Source organism: Rutidosis leptorrhynchoides, chromosome 7, assembly GCF_046630445.1.
Source record: "Rutidosis leptorrhynchoides isolate AG116_Rl617_1_P2 chromosome 7, CSIRO_AGI_Rlap_v1, whole genome shotgun sequence".
NCBI classification, from domain to species: Eukaryota; Viridiplantae; Streptophyta; class Magnoliopsida; order Asterales; family Asteraceae; genus Rutidosis; species Rutidosis leptorrhynchoides.
Window position 1 is genome coordinate 41,849,177 of NC_092339.1, and position 20,119 is coordinate 41,869,295.

The following is a 20,119-nucleotide window of genomic DNA, read 5'->3' on the forward strand; positions in this document are numbered from 1 at the left end:
CGGTAAACCGTTGATTATAAGCTTCGAGGTCATTCCCGACCGTTTTTAAATTCCTTAGACCCTATTCGAGCCTTCGAGTCTCGTCGCGCGGGAAGTATTCGGTGATCATTTTTTCTCTTAATTCTGTCCAAGAGAGTGTAAGGGCCTCATCGATACCCACTGATTGTACATACGTGTTCCACCATGAGAGAGCAACACCGGTGAAAGTGAGGGTGGAAAACTTAACCTTATATTGGTCCTGACAACCGCTTATGTTAAAAATGGCTTCCGTTTGTTCGAACCATCGGGTGAGAGCAATCGGTCCCTCGGTTCCATCGAAAGTGGGAGGTTTGTACCCCATGAAGTTTTTGTAGGAGCACCCCTCATTTGATACCACTTGTAGCGACCCCTCGTTTGAATTACCAGCTCCATGATTGTTGTTGTGGTTAGAGAAGTGATCGGCCACGGCCTCACCCACGGCGGTGGCTATCATTCGTTGAAGGGCTTGTTCTAAAGTTTCGGGAATGGTATTGTGTTGACCTTGGTGAGCCATTGTTCCTTTATGACACAAGAATATCGTTGATTAGTATTCTTAACAATACTAATCGTGATATGGAATAATGATGAAGAGAAAATTTTCCTTGACTCGCCTTAAATTCTTTATGTCGTAATGTCGGAACGTTCATATGAGTCACCGTAAATTATATTACCCTGATTCATATGTGCATTCGACATCATTTCATATAGTCAAGGTGGCGTGTCAATCAAATCAACCACGTGAGATTAAGGTAGAACAAGAGTTAGATGTGAATAAAAGAGTTCGAGTATAAATGCAAAAGTAGTCAAGTAATTCCTACTTCAAGTCTATATGCCGGTTGTAGTCTAGATTCACTAATGTACCCTATGACTCGGGGTCGACACCAATGAACTCTAAATCCCTACAACCAACTCTCTGATAGCATCTGTAGCGACCCGACAAAATCGTCATTGACGGCGCCGACTACTTAGGTCCCGTTACGTGGTCATAAGTCTTTAGAATAACGTTTGACCAAAATGCGTCGCCTTCATTTCAAAAGTAAAGATTGTTTCTGATGTCGTGCGAGGTGTATATAAAATAGCTATTAATTTTAGCAGGAAATACTATCAAATACGATACAATTTTACACAAGATATTTATTTATTTAGAGAATGTATATACTTAAACCTTGCTACAACACTTATAGGCAGTGTACCTAATCGTACAGTAGTGTAGTTTTTAGTAAGTCCGGTTCGTTCCACAGGGAAATCTTTAAACAAAGCTTAACGCTATATTAGTTTACTTTTATAAAAATACAAATATATATATAAGTAATATTATTATTATAAAGGGGGGTTTTTACCGTTTAATGACCGGTTTGTCGATTTTAAAACTTTAGTCGCAGTTAAAACCAAATGTAAAATATTAAAAATAAATACAAGACTTAAATTAAAGCGTAAAGTAAATAACGATAATGAAATTGCGAATAATAAAAGTGCGATAAAATAAACTTGCGATAATTAAAAAGTACGATAATTAAAAGTGCAATTAAATACAATAACAATAGAAATGCGATAATTAGAAGTGCAATTAAATATAAAATAAAGGAAATTAAATATGAAATAAAAGAATTATGCTTATTTAAACTTCCGTAATCATGATGTTTGACGTGTTGATTTTAGTTTTATGCCCATGGGTTAATTGTCCTTTGTCCTGGATTATTTAATATGTCCGTCTGGTTTTTGTCCATAACAGTCCATCAGTCATAAATATAAAGTGCGAGTATCCTCGTCAAATTATCCTTATACCCGAAGTTAAATATTCCAACTAATTGGGGACTTAAACTGTAACAAGATTTTAATACTTTGTTTAATAATTACACCAGGATGTCGACTGAGTGTAACCCAAGGTTTTAATATTTTGTTATAAATTATACCAAGTGTCCTTGTACATAATTTCACCCCTGTTTTAATTATTCTAGTGGCTATTAATCCATTCCCGTGTCCGGTTAAATGAACGATTATTCGTACATATAAATACCCCGCCCATCGTGTCCGATCGAGTGTATATGGTAATTTATAGGGACGCCCAATTGTAAATCTTTATATTAACATTAACAAACTATCATTTAGTTAAACAAATATAAAGCTCATTAATAGCCCATAGTCTAATTTCCACAAGTGTCGTTCTTTTGTCCAAACCCCAATTGTAGTGACCCGAACTTTTCCATGTTTATATATATTAATTGAGATTGATATTTACATGATTAAATGTTTCCAACATGTTAAGCAATCAAACTTGTTAAGACTTGATTAATTGAAATATGTTTCATATAGACAATTGACCACCCAAGTTGACCGGCGATTCACGAACGTTAAAACTTGTAAAAACGACATGACGATATATATATGGATATACATATGGTTAACATGAGATTATGATAAGTAAGTATCTCCATAAGTATATTAACAATGAGTTATATACATATAAACAAGACTACTAACTTAAGGATTTCGAAACGAGACATATATGTAACGATTATCGTTGTAACGACATTTAAATGTATATATATCATATTAAGATATATTAATATATCATAATATCATGATAATATAATAATTTAACATCTCATTAGATATAATAAACAATGAGTTAACAACATTAATTGAGATCGTTAACTTAAAGGTTTCAAAACAACACTTACATGTAACGACTAACGATGACTTAACGACTCAGTTAAAATGTATATACATGTAGTGTATTTAGATGTATTAAAATACTTTTAGAAGACTTCAAGACATATGTCAAAACACTCATACTTAACGAAAATGGTTACAGTTACTTTTCCATTCTTTTCTTTCATCAAGAATTCTAGTCGTATTCTTACCCGTATTATACACAGCTTCAAAACGTACTTACTATGAGTATATACCAATAGGAACTAGCATGGGATTCCACTCTTGATTATGTCATGTATGACTAATCAATTTTAACTTCTACCATGAGCTAGTCAACTAACTAGAACTCCTTTTAACCCCACTCACCACTCACCAATTACCACTCATCATTCACTCCATTTCACTTCCAATTCTCTTTCTAATTCTCTCTCAACACACACACACTATTATGAACGTATTTTTCCAGTAGTTAATCATCATCTTCATCAAAAATCACTTCAAGAATCAAGCTATAATCATCATAGGAAGAACACTTCAAAAATCCCTTCAAGTTTACTAATTTACTTCCAAGCTTTCTAATCCATTCCAAGTAATCATCTAAGATCAAGAAACCTTTGTTATATACAGTAGGTTATCTTTCTTATTCAAGATAATATTCATATTCAAACTTTGATTCAATTTCTATAACTATAAACTATCTTAATTCGAGTAAAAATCTTACTTGAACTTGTTTTTGTGTCATGATCCTACTTCAAGAACTTTCAAGCCATCCAAGATCCTTTGAAGCTAGATCATTTCTTGTCACTTCCAGTAGGTTTAAATACTAAACTTAAAGTAGTAATGATGTTCATAACATCATTTGATTCATATATATAAAACTATCTTATTCGGAGGTTTAAACTCGTAATCACTAGAACATAGTTTAGTTAATTCTAAACTTGTTCGCAAAAAAAAGTTAATCCTTCTAACTTGACTTTTAAAATTAACTACACACATGTTCTATATCTATATGATATGCTAACTTAATGATTTAAAACCTGGAAACACGAAAATCACCGTAAAACTGGATTTACGCCGTCGTAGTAACACCGCGGGCTGTTTTGGGTTAGTTAATTAAAAACTATGATAAACTTTGATTTAAAAGTTGTTATTCTGAGAAAATGATTTTTATTATGAACATGAAACTATATCCAAAAATTATGGTTAAACTCAAAGTGGAAGTATGTTTTCTAAAATGGTCATCTAGACGTCGTTCTTTCGACTGAAATGACTACCTTTACAAAAACGACTTGTAACTTATTTTTCCGACCATAAACCTATACTTTTCTGTTTAGATTCATAAAATAGAGTTCAATATGAAACCATAGCAATTTGATTCACTCAAAACGGATTTAAAATGAAGAAGTTATGGGTAAAACAAGATTGGATAATTTTTCTCATTTTAGCTACGTGAAAATTGGTAACAAATCTATTCCAACCATAACTTAATCAACTTGTATTGTATATTATGTAATCTTGAGATACCATAGACACGTATACAATGTTTTGACCTATCATGTCGACACATCTATATATATTTCGGAACAACCATAGACACTCTATATGTGAATGTTGGAGTTAGCTATACAGGGTTGAGGTTGATTCAAAATATATATAGTTTGAGTTGTGATCAATACTGAGATACGTATACACTGGGTCGTGGATTGATTCAAGATAATATTTATCGATTTATTTCTGTACATCTAACTGTGGACAACTAGTTGTAGGTTACTAACGAGGACAGCTGACTTAATAAACTTAAAACATCAAAATATATTAAAAGTGTTGTAAATATATTTTAAACATACTTTGATATATATGTATATATTGTTATAGGTTCGTGAATCATCCAGTGGCCAAGTCTTACTTCCCAACGAAGTAAAAATCTGTGAAAGTGAGTTATAGTCCCACTTTTAAAATCTAATATTTTTGGGATGAGAATACATGCAGGTTTTATAAATGATTTACAAAATAGACACAAGTACGTGAAACTACATTCTATGGTTGAATTATCGAAATTGAATATGCCTCTTTTTATTAAGTCTGGTAATCTAAGAATTAGGGAACAGACACCCTAATTGACGCGAATCCTAAAGATAGATCTATTGGGCCTAACAAACCCCATCCAAAGTACCGGATGCTTTAGTACTTCGAAATTTATATCATATCCGAAGGGTGTCCCGGAATGATGGGGATATTCTTATATATATGCATCTTGTTAATGTCGGTTACCAGGTGTTCACCATATGAATGATTTTTATCTCTATGTATGGGATGTGTATTGAAATATGAAATCTTGTGGTCTATTATTATGATTTGATATATATAGGTTAAACCTATAACTCACCAACATTTTTGTTGATGTTTTAAGCATGTTTATTCTCAGGTAATTATTAAGAGCTTCCGCTATTGCATACTTAAATAAGGACGAGATTTGGAGTCCATGCTTGTATGATATTGTGTAAAAACTGCATTCAAGAAACTTATTTTGTTGTAACATATTTGTATTGTAAACCATTATGTAATGGTAGTGTGTAAACAGGATATTTTAGATTATCATTATTTGATAATCTACGTAAAGCTTTTTAAACCTTTATTGATGAAATAAAGGTTATGGTTTGTTTTAAAAATGAATGCAGTCTTTGAAAAACGTCTCATATAGAGGTCAAAACCTCGCAACGAAATCAATTAATATGGAACGTTTTTAATCAATAAGAACGGGACATTTCACCAATTATGGTACAAAGCCCAATTACCCAATTTTAGTAATTAGCCCAACATCATGATTACTTCGGATTAAATAAGCATAATAATAACTTAGCTACGAGACATTAAATTAAAAAGGTTGAACATAACTTACAATGATTAAAAATAGCGTAGCGTTACACGGACAGAATTTCGACTTACACTCTTACAACATTTGCTAACATACCCTTATTATTAGGATTTAAAATTAAAATTAAAATAAAAATATAAATTATATATATATAATTACGTATATATTGAGAGAGAGATAGATATATTGATGAAAAATGATCAGAATTCGGTTGGCTTTATAGGGAGTTTCAGAAATTGGGGCTCCGCGACTCGCGGCATTTTTTGCCTCGCGGAGTTTGAAATTACAGCTCACAAACTTTGGAGTCTTTCTTGCCGACGGATTTTTATTATTTATTATAATATATAAATAATTATAAGAATTATTTAAATATTATATTATATTTATGTGCATAGTTGACTTGTAATTTTTAGTCCGTTGCGTCGAGCGTTGAGAGTTGACTCTGGTCCCAGTTCCGGATTTTCGAACGTCCTTGCGTACAATTTAATATCTTGTACTTTGCATTTTGAATCTTGTACTCTTGTAATTTCGAGACGTTTCTTATCAATAATTGGAACCTCTTTGATTGTATTTTGTACTTTTGAGCTTTTTGGTCGTTTGCGTCTTCAATTCGTCGAATCTGTCTTTTGTCTTCACCTTTTATTATTTAAACGAATATCACTTTTAAATAGAACAATTGCAACTAAAAGCTTGTCTTTCTTGAGGAATAATGCTATGAAATATATGTTAGTTTTTAGCATTATCAAATATTCCCACACTTAAGCGTTGCTTGTCCTCAAGCAATATCGTCTTGAAATACTAGAATCACTTCTTTATTCTTCACACTTTGTACATCAGTGATTTCTATACGGCGGTATAAACAATGGTAGTAACGATATGGTTTACAGTTCCACATGACTATAAAAATTTATATCCATTAAGGAAATTGGATCTTTATGAAAACATTTGATCTTTTTGAAAATTAAATCTAGCTTTTACCCTAGATAAGTTTTCCGGAATAACCCTTTACCGGTGTTTGCAAAATATTTTTGTGGGTTTGGTGGGTTTCAGATTTGAAAATTTTAGCTCAAAACTTGCGGTTTTGTGTCACCCACTTGCTAACCTTGTATTTGGAAAGCAACACGTCCAGTTTACTTGTCCCGTATATTACCTTTCGGTAAACTACCGTCCGGTGGTAAAGGAAAGCGTTGAACAAGCAACTGTTAAGGCAATGTCCCCTTACATGCTTTTAATTATGATCTATAACGTGTCGGACACAATTACTATCCTTGGTAGGAGCAATAGTAAAGCTCACCCTTATGATTTTTCGGTCTGGTATAAGGTCCTGTCTTTGACCATGCTATGCAACCACCGTTCTTACGGTTAACACCCGATTTGGTTCAGGTGACCTAATGAATTCCAGGTGAATTCCTAGGATTTTACGTTCAATGGTAATGAACGCATTGAAAATAGGGTTTTCAGAAAACAAATCGGTTTGTAATTTTGATCAAAATATTTTCTCGTTCAAGCTCGAGTTTAGATATCATTGAATTCCATGAGTTTGAATTCTCAATCTTTAAGGTCAATCTCAAGGATTGAGTAATATCAGTCTTAAAAGCTGATTTTTAATCTTTAAGGAGATTATCCTTTCTGGGGATCTGATTCATTAGTCTTATCAAGCTAATTTGAACGGTGTCCCCCCATTGTACGAGATAAATCCTTCTCATGGTTAGGATAAATCTGACCACTTGGCGACCTTGTTTGATGCTGAGGTCCGTGGATTTCCTGCTGATTTTAGTGATGACTTTTCTAGATTATTCGTCAACCTACAGCTGGTCTGGACGACAACTTCATGACCTAAATCAAGAAGCGCGTGTCTTTTTCGGAAGACTTTACTTCCTTTTAATGATGGAATTGATTCATCGTGTAGATCCATCTTTCTTACAGTAAATCAGGTAAAACTTTTTAGTTTAGTCCAAAGCAAAAGTATTTTCAGTTATTTGTACAAAAATATGTGATATATGTTTTGAATAACTTGGAGAATTTTCCCACACTTGGCTTTTATTTTCCTTTTTATCGTCCTCTATTCCATTTTAAATGAATTTTAACATTTTGGTTTGTTTCTCAATTTATGTCCTTTCCGAGGTAACAATAATTTCGGTGTTAAAACCTAGTTTTATCGTTCATAAATATGTATAAACATGATTTTGAGTTCATTTAATTGAAAATTTTGAAAAATATTACTAGAATTGGGTAGTCAGTATATAAGACTAGGGCTGTTCTTTATTATCAGAGAGCACTAGATTCTAATACAACTACTGCTTTACTAGTATTTTTAATAGTAACCAAGTGTTTAAGATAAAAAATATAAAATCCGAAAGAATTTAACCCCTTCCCACACTTAAGATCTTGCAATGCCCTCATTTGCAAGAAATCAGTAACAATTTAAATTATTGAGGGTGATTTGTGTGAAAATGATTAAATTTTTACCAAAGTTTCCAAATATATTGGCATTTGTTTGCTGAATGATAAATGGTGCACATCATTTGTTCATTCCGTCTTGTTGTTATTTCACATATATTTTGCATCTTGTCGTCAAAATTAGTTGCTTTTGCTGAACTTAATGACAGTCTTTGAAAATGCGTTGTTTTACCCTGTTGTGTACATAAGATAAACTGTAAACATATATACATATTTTTGAAGTTTGGTATATTACCCCACATTCAAAAATTATTAAAATCTAAGAATAAAAGTTAGAAAATTATAAAAACTATTACAATATTAACATAAGTATTAAACGTATCAATATTACAAATTACAAAATAAATAAAACTAAGTAGACTAGGGATGATACTGATACCAATAGGGGTTCCAAGCATAACCATAGGTGCTATAAAATGCTTCGGCAGGGTTATACGTAGGATACGGTGGTTGCATCTCTATAGACCAGGGAGGGAATATGGGTTTTGGCGTAGGAATATAGTTTCTACCTATATGTTGGCAATGAGCTATGATTTGGTTTTGATGAACTTGCCAATCTTCAAATGCTCTCTATCTAGCATTTTCGTATTCCTGTGAAGCTATAAACCTTTGCATTTCTTGCATTTCATTTCCCCCTCCTACATTACCTTGCTGTTGGTTTCTCTCAACCTGTGGATGTCTACCATGGTATTGTACTGCGGCGTTATTTCGCCTCTTCAAAACTTTCGCACCATGGTATACATTTAAACCTATAGTATCGCGGGGTTCTGGTTCTTCGACTAATAATCCCCCCCCGACTTATATCCACACCGAGATATTCAGCAATCAAAGTAATAAAAATACCACCTCCTATTATGCTATGCGGTCTCATCCCCCTAACCATAGCTGATAAATAATAACCCACACAATAAGGTATACTTACAGCGCTTTGTGGGTCTCGAATACACATATGGTAAAACAAATCCTGTTCATTTACCTTTTCCTTTTTCTTACCTCTTTGTGTAATCGAATTAGCTAAAAACCTATGAATCACTCTTAATTCAGCTCTATCTATATCCAAATAAGAGTAATTTCCCCCTTTGAATCGGTGATGGCTTGTCATTTGACTCCATACACCGTGTGTATCAAAATTTTCATCTATCTTTCTACCATTTAGTATCAACCCTCTACAATCGGCAGATGCTAACTCCTCAGGCGTATATATACGTAAAGCCTGAGCCATGTCTAGTAAAGACATGTGGCGCATCGAACCTCCTAACAAAAATCTAATAAAAGATCGATCGGTTAAACTAGCTACCCGATCATTTAATTCTATACTACACAACAATTCTTCACACCATACTTTATATACAGGTCTACGCATGGTGAATAAACGTACTCAGTCGTCAAAAGTAGAATTACCATATCTCTGTGCAAGTAATTCCGTAATTGGCCCGGCCAATTCTACAGCTTCTAATGGTCCCCATTCTATGACCCTAGGTACCTCAACAACTTTAGAATGAAGAGTATGCAACCCCCTTTGATACTTTGGATAATCTATCCAAAGTCTGTCAAATCTCAGGTTCGGATGCAAATCTTCCAAGTGCATATCAGAAAATGTCATGACTGGATGAGGTATATCTTGTTGTAGTAGTTATCCACCTCCTGTTGTTCCGCATTCTCAGCAGGAGCATTGCGAGCTTGGGATGAAGATTCACCCCTTTCAGTCTGCAAAACACATCAAACACAATTTTTGTGCATCCAAATATGCATTAGTTGTAGCAAAATCATCAATCAAAATAATTACAATGACATGATCAATTTATATCAAACTTAAGCTCATTTTCATATTTTCATCAAATCTACATTTTTTCAAATAAGCATATACGAAAATGTACGCCAAGTTCATAAGCATTCAACTCAAATAACATGTCAAAATAATCATTACTAGCAATTAAACAAGTTTCAAATGGCATTATCTTTCAAAAATCAAGTTCATGAATTTTAGACTTGAAAAAGTCCACTTTAATTCTCAAAATCATGTTTAGGCTCAAAGTTTGGATCATTTAACTACCTAAACATGTTACACTACTTAATTTAGCAACAATTCATGACAAAAATCGGCCATAACCTGTTTATATCAAAAAGCCCCAAATTTGCTCAAGAACACAAACCCTAGATTACTCAAAATTTTAAGTTTAAGGCTTCTAATCATGTTAAATAGCATCAATCTAGGTTATACAAGCATAATACATAACCAATTTAAGCATAATTACACTAAAAAGCATCAAAATCAAATTGGGGAAAAAATTGCTCAAGAACACTAATTTTCGGATTAAATAGTGTTTAGGTGTAGAAATTTACCGTTTTTCTTGAGTAATTCCTTGATAGCATTCTTCTCAACATGATTTTAGTAAAAGATTTGATGATTAACGGTTAAAAATTGTGATTTTGGGGGTATTTTTTCGAGTTTTTTCGGCAGTATTTCGCTGTATTTTCTGTTTTTGTGGTGTGGACTGATCAGTTCTTGCGTTTTTATTTTTTCTGAGTTTTGGTCCTCCCGCGATTCGCGGTGGTTGGACCCTTCAAACTCCGCGACTCGCGGAGTTTGTTTGTTTTTTTTTTTTTTTGTTTTTTTTATAACATCTTATACTAATTAAAACAATTAAGTAATTACTTTTAAAATTTTGTTTCCCTTATTATTTAGGACGAGGTCGTTTCGGATTGATGTCCTAGTCCGTCCTTCGACAAAATTTTAAAATTTTTTTTTGTAGCGATTGTTTTAAAAGCTAAGATTTTTGGGTTTTTTTAATGTTTTTGGCATACTTTAATTCAATAAGATTAAAAATAATGATAATAAAAGTTCTCGTCCCTCCCTCGGGTAAAGCAATTTTGGTTCAAAGACCTAGTCTTCAACTTACGACGAATTTTAAAAATCATATTTTTAACTTAATGAGATAAAGTAAATTTTTGTTTTTAAATTCACACAATTTAAATATAAAATTCAAAATTAATATTAAAAATTCACACCAAACTTAAAATTTGAAATGCATAAAATTAAAAATTCATATTTTAAAAAATAAAAATTCACACCAAACTTAATTTAAAAATTCATATTATAAATTCACACCAAACTTATATTAATTTTTCAAATATTTACAATTTTAAATATATTGTTTTTACAAAGTTTACAATATTAATTTAAGATTTATATATTAATTTTAAAAACATGGTAAAAATAAAATTAAAAATCTTTTTGGCTTTTTATCCCACTTTAATCAATCAAATATTATCAAAAATATGCGCCCCTCTTTTCGGTAAAGTAATTTCGGTTCCAAGACCTAATTTAACTCATGACGAATTTTTGAAATATTTTGGGTTGATTGTTTAAAGATATTTATACCTTAAGAATAAACGTTAAATTTCACAGTGATGTAATAAATTTTTGAATGATATCAATAATTTCGGTCGCCAAACCTAATTTTATTCAATACCAATTTAATACTTTATAGCAAACAAATTAGCGTTTATTATCAAAAGGTTAAAAATAAAAAAAATAAAATAAAAACTGTACAAACTTACCTGTGAGATAGTATTCTTAGTTATATGATCTATCCCATTCATAAGATAGTCGGTTTAATTGGTTTTCCATAGCTACATAGGCGTAACCTCTAGCATTCAGTGTCTTTTCTTCTAAACATATGAACGGTCCGTCTCTGCATAAAGTAACAAATTCGGTATTTGAATAGGTTTGATTATTTGAACATTTACCTCCATGTGACCATTTTCCGCATTTGTGACATCTTTCTAGGTGTCGTGCTCTTCTTTTCGCTGCGGATTTTGATTTTCCTTTACCAAATTGTAACTTATTATCTTCGCATCTGGATTCTTTTCTAACTCCGTCCATTCTTTCTCTGATTACTGATACTATTTCACTTGGTAGTGTGTCATTATTACGTTTAGTGATCAATGCGTGTAGCATTAGACCATGGTTTAGTTCACAGGCAGTCTTCATTTTGTAAAAACCTAAAAAAATAAAAATTCAGAATGGGGGGAGAAGACTAGTTCTTTAGGGTCTGCTAGGGAAAGACCATTCGGGTTCCATTTTCGAGAACTACATGAAAACAGACAATCTAACTCTAACAGAAATACATATTATCCTTTAAAGACTTGATTCTCCCCACACTTAGTTAGCAGTGGTGTCGAAATTGTGATTAACTTCGTTGTCGACTTCCATCGGACTATCTATGTAGTGTTTAACTCTGTAACCATTAACTTTAAATTCAATCTCATTTGAATTTATCAATTCTACTGTTCCGTATGGGAAAACTCTTTTGACTATGAATGGTCCAGACCATCTTGATTTCAATTTTCCAGGAAATAGCTTGAATCGTGAATTGAAAAGAAGAACTCTGTCTCCTTCTTTAAATTCTTTTGAACTTCTGATTCTTTTATCATGCCATTTCTTCGTTCTTTCCTTATAGATTAACGAATTATCGTATACTTCATGTCTTAATTCTTCTAATTCGTTTAGTTGACTTAACCGTAGACGTCCAGCTTCATGTAAATCAAGATTACATGTCTTCAAAGCCCAAAATGCTTTGTGTTCAATTTCTACTGGAAGATGACATGCTTTTCCATAAACAAGTCTAAAAGGTGTGGTTCCAATTGGAGTTTTGTAGGCTGTTCTAAAAGCCCAGAGTGCATCCTCCAATTTAATGGACCATTCCTTCGGATTTGATCCTACGGTTTTCTCTAGAATACGTTTTAAAGCTCGGTTGGTATTTTTAACTTGTCCACTTGTTTGTGGATGATATGCGGTGGAGATTTTATGAGTTACTCCATATCTTTTAAGAACTTTCTCAAGTTAATTATTACAGAAATGAGTACCCCGATCACTTATTAAAGCTTTCGGTGTTCCAAACCTTGCAAAAAGACGTTTTAAAAAGTTGACTACAACTCGTGCATCGTTAGTTGGGAGAGCTTATGCTTCCGTCCATTTAGATACATAATCAATGGCTACGAGTATATATAGATTATTATGAGATTTTGGAAATGGACCCATAAAGTCAATACCCCAAATGTCAAATACTTCACATACTTGGATGACATTTTGTGGCATTTCATCACGTTGACTTATTTTTCCGGCCCTTTGACAAGCATCACAGGATTTGCAAAGAAGGTGTGCGTCTTTGTAAATTGTAGGCCAATAGAATCCAGCATCATAAACTTTTCTTGCTGTTAGTTGAGGCCCATAATGCCCTCCTGTTGGTCCTGTGTGACAATGGTTTAAAATTTTACTAGCTTCATCTCCAAATACACATCGGCGTATTATTCCATCTGGACAACTTTTAAACAGGTGTGGATCTTCCCAAAAATAGTGTTTTATATCACTGAAGAATTTTTTTCGTTTTTGGTACGATAATCCTTTTTCAAGGAATCCACAAACTAAGTAGTTTGCATAGTCTGCAAACCATGGAATTTCTTTATAATCTATCTTCAATAGATATTCATCAGGAAAGTTGTCTTGTATGGCCGATTCATTTAGAACTTCTAACTCAGGATTTTCAAGACGAGAAAGATGATCAGCGGCGAGATTTTCTGCTCCTCTTTTATCTCGGATTTCAATATCAAACTCTTGTAAGAGTAAGATCCAACGGATTAATCTTGGTTTAGCATCTTGTTTTGAAAATAGGTATCTAAGAGCAGAATGGTCGGTATAGAACACCGTTTTTGCTAGAACGAGATATGATCGAAATTTGTCAAAAGCAAAGACAATAGCAAGGAGTTCTTTTTCAGTAGTTGTATAGTTCATTTGTGCTCCTTGTAACGTCTTACTAGCATAATATATAGGTTGAAATCGTTTTTCAATCCTTTGTCCTAAAACGTCTCCCATTGCAAAATCACTTGCATCGCACATTAGTTCAAATGGTAGATTCCAATTTAGTGTTATCATGATCGGTGCAATAGTGAGTTTCTCTTTAAGAATATTAAAAGATTTGATACACTCATCTGAAAAGATGAATGGAGCATCCTTTTCTAGGAGTTTATTCATAGGAGTGGCAATTTTAGAAAAATCTTTTATGAAACGTCGGTAAAAACCGGTATGCCCTAGAAAACTCCTAACTCCTCTAATATTGGTGGGATGTGGAAGTTTAGCAATTACATCTATTTTAGCTCTATCCACTTCAATTCCTTCTTTTGAAATTTTATGGCCAAGAACGATGCCTTCTTTAACCATAAAATGGCATTTCTCCCAATTAAGAACTAGATTTAATTGTTCGCATCTAATAAGCATTCGTTCCAGATTAACTAGACATGATTCAAATGTATCACCGAAGACTGAAAAGTCATCCATGAAAACTTCCATGCATTTCTAACAACCCGTCCTAATCCTCCTGGACGAAGTCATCAACATTTGGTCCCATTGCGATGATCGACTCCAAGTAATGTCCTTTACATGAGCTAATGCACAGCGGAAGACTTAATTCGTACCTGAGAATAACATGCTTTAAAATGTCAACATAAAGTTGGTGAGATATAGGTTTGATGCTAGCAGCGTTATAACTATGGACCACAAGATTTCATATAGATAAAGATAATTAAAAAAAAAATATTCTAAGTTGTTGAGCACTTGATAACCATACTTAACATTTAATCAACGTCGCATATTCCCTTTATTATGAAATCTTACTACACCGTACCAAGTGTAGTCACCGAAACGAAGTACTGTGCAACCGTTGAATACTGGTCGTCCAGTCCGGTTGTGGTTGTCAGGCCCGATAGATCTATCAACAGGATTCGCGTTTACAATACCTCATGTAAATATTAGTTACCAAGTTACAGGAAAGTATGCCAGTGGTACAACTCAACGTAGAATATATATTTTTAATCACTTGTGTCCATAACGTAAATCATAAAATGCATGTATTCTCATCCCGAAATATTTAGAGTTTAAAAGTGGGACTATATACTCACCATACTGTATTTTGTAGTAAAAATACATATAACATCATTTAACATGTGCAAGGTTGGCCTTCGATTCACGAACCTAAATTAATTATATATTTTTATATATTGGTTAATATCTATTTAACAATTAAGGTCAAATCTTTGTGTACCACAATCCTAATGCTCGAGACTAATATGCAACAGTTAACAAAAATGAATTTGACTCAAAATGATTTCCAAAATTTACACATGATTAAATATCGTCATTTTATATTTTTAAATATTTTTACAAAATTTGTTAGAGTAAATAATAATATAATTCATTTATTAATAAATAAAACTTTATATAAAAATATATTAAAATGATAAGTTAATATTTTATAATAATAATAATATTTCCATAAAAAATAATACTTTTAATAAAAATGATAATTTTAATGTTAATGATAATAATTTGATAATTTTAATAATAATAACGATCAAAATAATAATTTGATAGTTTTTGATAAAAATATTAATTATTTTTAATTATTAATAATAATAATCATAATAACAATAATGATAATAATCAAATAATAATAACGATGATTTTAACGACGTCGTAATAATAAAAATAATCATTTTAATAATTAATACAAAAATTCAATTGACTATAACTTCTAATCCGTCCGTCGAATCCATTCGATATCTAAATGAAAAGTTTATAGTTTTTCGCCACCTTTCCAAAAACATGCATATCATATACCTTATCTCAACCACAGGAGTAACTAATTCAGATTCTACCCTAAAACATATTTTGACAAAATTTAAACATACCAGCATGCATGATCCTAAATTCTCGAGCACTAGTCAGGGATACACTAATAATATATAAAAGTTAAGTTTTGAGTGCTCACGTATCAATATTGAGATTCAATATTGCAGGAAAGTATATAGATGCAATGGAGATGATAAACACTAGTTTGACTCACGAGCAAAACCCCCGAACACTACCCATAACCTCCATAGCTATAACCCATAATCTAGCTCAATCACTCCCACTCATGAAACCATTTTTGAAAACATTTGGGCAGAACCCCGTCGTAGTATTTTATGTATAATACTAATAATTTTTCTCAAAATAATACTAATACTAGTAATATTAGGATTAATATTAATAATCTTGATAATCTTAATTAATAATAATAATAATAAAAATATTTTTAATTTATTTATTTATGTAAGTATACGGAGTAATATAAGAAAGAAGAAGTAGGAAAAAAAAAGTGTGAAAGTAAGAGGCCAGATCCAGCGAATTTATGCTGTCCACTTTTTAGGTCGGCAAACATTACGCGTTTCGCGTAGATGGGTACGCGATCCGCGTAAGGTATATTCACGAAAGTTGTAGATTTTTGAGTTACAGTCGTCTGGACACCAGGATCACCCTTTTTCGAGTCAGTATGAATTAGTTATGATTTTTCTCGTGCAAGTGCGCAGGTTTAGTGATTCCCAACATTTTAACTTACAATCTGTGATGAAATGTTGTAGTCTTTTGGTGCTCATTAGAAATCTTTATTTTATCTTTATTTTTTTTATATCATTGAAAATCCATAAAAATATTTTATAATCAAATTCTATTATATCAAAAAAATGTGTTCGTACTAAATTGAATATAATTTAGTTTTTCCAGGATTAGTTATATTCAAAATCATTCTTTTAAAGGTTTCATCTATATCGTAAAACGTTTTCAATATTAAGAAAACTAAATAATTAACCTATCAAGTGAAACAAGTCAATCATTGCAAGGTACGCTTTTGATAATTAAACAAGACTCTCCGCTAACCTCTGTCTAATCCTCAATAATAACACTTTTGTTCTTACACGGAATCACTTTACCAAATATTCCGAATACCGTTAAAAGTAAGGGTTTCCTAATTCAAAGTGGACCTTATGACAAAGACTCATAATCCTAACTCAATGTATCTGATAATTCAATCGAATAATATTATCTTTTAATCACATTGATAACTATAATAAACTTATAGTGAAATAAAATACGTTTATGTACAGTATTATATATAATACACATGATTGTTCGTGAATCGTCAGACATGGTCAAAGGGTAACGAATTTCATGAATATAGATTTCAAGGTTTTCGAGACTCAATATTACAGATTTTGCCTATCGTGTCGGATACATATAAAGATTAAGGTTTAAATTTGGTTGGAAATTTCCGGGTCATTACAGTACCTACCCGTTAAAGAAATTTCGTCCCCGAAATTTGATAGAGGTCGTCATAGATAACAATAAGAATGTTTTCATGACGATTATGAGGTGATAATGGAGTTTTATCATTATTGAGAGATATTGATAAAACGATTCGATCATGTGAACCGTACGAGTGAAGCTATCACAAAAGAATGAAATGAGTAAATATATATTCGTTTCAACCGATGACGTAGTTACCATTGATTTCCGGAATTCATGGGATTTAAAGAAAATCTTACGTAATAAGATTTGGTTCTTCGGCGATTTAGGTAATACGGATCTTCTTTGATTAAATAAAATAATCTGTTTCAATTGCTCTGTCGGATATTTTACTATAAATCTACCCCCTTTGTTTCCTTATTCCATATCTCACATCCTATTCTTCCCCCTTAGTTCATACTTTAAAGCATTCGTTAATATGCTCCATCCAGTACTGATTCTTGATATACTCTTAACTTTTATATCTGTCATTCTTCTTTTTCGTCTACCACCAGAAGAATCTATTTACTTACTATACTCTTGTGTTTATAGTGTTTCTAGTTCTCCCGTGTCTCTATATTGCTATCTGTATCGATATACACGGTTTGAAATTTCGGGGTTATCATCGGGCTTCTTATTTTCTTTTCTATTCAAGGGTTATATACTTTTGTCTCCTCTTTCCTACTTCGAGTCAAGCGAGTAATGGTCCAGAATTCGTAGGTATGAAATTTGGAATGAACATAGCTAATACTCTAAGAAAGAAATGGTAATGGAACGATTTTGATTTGTCAAATTACCAGAATATCCTGGAAAAGACCGAGTCATCAAGAAAAATATTTTCTTGATATGTTTAAAGATTAGATAGAATGTAAGAGTCGTGTAAATGGCACATGATGATGGTACTGTGAATCATCACATTCCATTAGAAACTCAACATGACTTACTGTAATATAATGAAGTTGATCAAGTGTCATTATATTATACTAATTCATGCATCAGTTCCCAACACTACTTCAAAACATTCATACTTCAATTTCGAAGGTTTCAGATTTTAGAAACTGACATAGTTTCTTTTATGTTGTAACACAGATATTACGGAGAGAGAATTGATTTCAGGTAAGAACGTTTATGAAAATATCTTCAGAAATATCAAGGATATTTATAATGTAAGATACGATAATATCTTTGAATATCTAAGATCAAAGGATGATAGAGACTATTGTCCGCAAGGGTTTAGAGTAAGGAACTAGATCTTCGCTAAAGACTTCAACAGGCCTCGAATTATTTGAATTCTTTGAAGTCAAACTTATTCTTTATGATTTGTCCACTGCTGCCTTCATAGTTTCGCATAATCCGCTTTTTAGTACTAAATTTTTCTATTTAGTGTTTCCAATACTCCATTCTTTATCATCAACGTTTGGCCATTAAGACCATCTACAACATGCTGCTTCGTCAGCATTTTCAAAGTTAACGGGTCTGGGTCATCGGTTATCAAACCAAGGTGGTTTCAAGAGAATTGTGTTTTTAGATGATTAAACGCTGATGGTAATATGGTGGAATATAAAAGGTTCTCCGGTAACAATGAGGAAAGCCAATCGTATATATCAAAGTTATGATAAGACTTATTCGAGTGGAAGGTCGAAGTTGCTCTGCTGGAGCTGTGACAAAATTGGCTAATTTGAAAAGGAATCGTAAGGTGGTTTTTGCTAATGATTGATAAAGAATTCGACGCGGTACGTGTTAAACTATGACTTTGAGTTCAAGAGTTTTTCAGGTGCATAACTATATGCATAAATCTTTTCTTCCGTAGGTGAAGTGCGGCTGGTTCATCCTCCCGATCAAGGTGTTTTTCAAAAATCATGAAAGATTTGAACGCGAATTGTAACTGTCGAGGTACAAATGAGGTTTAAGATGAAATCAAGTGGCAAACTTGAAGAATTATTTAGTTTCATATGTTATAATTAATATTTTAATTCATTTTAATTGTCCAAAGTTAGCAGTCCAATAGTCCGATTGTCCAATGGTCCAATAAATTCATATATAAATTTAATATATAATATTCGAATTAATTAATACGTATCGTGACCCGTGTACCGGTCTCAGTATTGATCACAACTCAAACCATATATATATATTTTGGAATCAACTCCAACCCTGTATAGTCAACTCCAACATTCACATATAGAGTGTCTACGGTTGTTCCGAAATATATATATAGATGGGTCGATATGATAGATCGAAACCTTGTATACGTGTCCCGTTATTTATAGTGCGTAAAATAAATAAATATATATCATGACCCGTGTACAACGTATTGTCTCAGAATTAATCCGACGTATTGTGTACATGTGTCCCGATTTAAAGTGCGTAAAAGTAAATAACAGAAATTAAATGACAATAAATTAAATTGCGATAAATAAAATGTAATACAGAATTAACAGTTAGCTGGGAACAGTTAGCTAGGAACAGTTAGCATGGATCCTTAACAAAATTCTTTATAATTAATTTGTTTGTTTCTAACAAATTTTATTATGTCCAATGTTTTCTTCATTATGCCACTTGTTGAATTTTGATAGATCAAAATCCAAATATGAAATTTGTCTGGAAATGGTTATTCTGTGATGAACGGATACGTATATTGATAGTTGTAAGTAGGATAGTGAATGACTGTTGAATCAGATTCAAAGAATGTATAGTGTAACTTATTAATGTGAAATCTAAATATTCCTCGGGTACTACCTACCCGTTAAAATATTTTCATCATTAACAGTTTGTACGATCGAATTTTTAATTACAATCTTTATGAAAATATACTTACATATATATTTTCTTCTGATGTAATATAGATTTAATGAGTTGATATGATATTAATCTCATTTAATTTACCGTTAGAACGAGAATATATAATCTCTAAAACATTAAAGATTACATAATCTTCATGTCGAACGAAGGTA